The following is a 1634-nucleotide window of genomic DNA, read 5'->3' on the forward strand; positions in this document are numbered from 1 at the left end:
AACCAACTGGTTGTGAAGTTTCTGCCGTTACTTCGCACTGCCCTTCTTGCAGCTTTTGTGCTCCCTCTGTGAAATAAAGGATAGAATAACGTAGTGTCTGGAGAGACCTCCTTTATGAAGGCTGTGCTCCTCAAGCAAAATTGTCTGGGGGAGTGGCCTGGCAGCTTCATCGCTTCCTCATCAGCGGCACACCAGTCTCAGAGGTGCGTTTCCTAAGGCGACTGATGAGTCATTTGCAACGTTAGGATGACTTGCTATATTTTTCTCTTTAATAAAATCCCATACAAGAGTTGGCTGGGATTTCAGTACTTTTTGCCAATCTAACAATATGCTTGGAACAAAGCAAGAAAATAAGATTTGCTGTGGCTAAGCCTAAAACTTCAGTCTTAAAAGGAAAAAGATGATTTTTACCTTTCTTGACCAGAAAGTGATTTTCTTATGCTGATGTGCTGTCATTTTTTTCAGTCTCGTACTTTTTAAACGGAAATAAAATTTTTCATTTTTCTCTTGCAATTAGTTCTCCGGAAACTTCTTTCAGTTCAATTTATTGATATAATTGTTTTTTCCATGCAACTCTCACCCCCCAAATAATTTCTGGCATATGGTATTGCTCATACTATGAAATCCTCTAAATAAATGTATACAAAAGTCTGGAAAATATGTTTGCCCACTGATTTTATATATCTATATTGGAGATATGTATATCTCCAATGGAAAAGGTTAAGCATATTAGTGGAAAGGAAAAAATTAACGTCTTTACACATGGTGATACTTTATTTGATATGGCATGGAAAAAGAAAAAAAAGAAAATCTAATACTTGATTGGAATCCATTATCAACTCTGCCTTCCTCCACATAACTCCGAGTTACACTAAGCTTAATTTCCAATAAATGGGTCAGTACACACTTGCTTGTACTTAATCACATACATACTTTGCACTGCACAACCAGCATTAATTAGCAAACTCTGACATGTACACATACTTAGACAAACAACCATACTGAATGCATATACATTCCTGGGGCACTGAGCCCACAAACCTGAAGAGCATTCACACACACACAAATGCAAAAAGGCAGTCATTGAAAATTGGTCTGTAATCCTGCCATCTCCTATTTCTTCTCTGAAACTGGGTGATAAAATTCCTTTATCTCACAAAGGTATTGGGAAGAGTACTTTGCTGATGTTGGTAAAAGGGTTTAAAGATCAGAATTGTTACCCAATAGTTAATAGTAATATCAGTGATGGATAATACTTGGCCTATTCAAGTTTGGGGAGGGACACAGGAATTAATCTGTGTATATACACACACACATCAAAAAAGAAAAGCAAGAACACAGGTTTTGAACACTGGTCAGTGTCTTCACAAAGGAGAATTTTTTTCTTCGATATATTAACAAAGCTACAGTCCTACATGTACCTGAAGCAACTGAAGCCTTACATTTTATTCCTATAACAAGTTTGAACAACCTCAGGAATGTTCACATAAAACTGTATCTTCAATGAGATAAAAATCTAGTCGTTAGACAACACAGGCATTTATATAAACATCTCTAATTATTTTCAGGTAGATCTGTGCTAGTGGTGTCTAGCTTTAGCAATAGCCCCAAAACCCAAAGGCAACCATAACCTC

This window comes from Gavia stellata, chromosome 4 (assembly GCF_030936135.1).
Source record: "Gavia stellata isolate bGavSte3 chromosome 4, bGavSte3.hap2, whole genome shotgun sequence".
NCBI classification, from domain to species: Eukaryota; Metazoa; Chordata; class Aves; order Gaviiformes; family Gaviidae; genus Gavia; species Gavia stellata.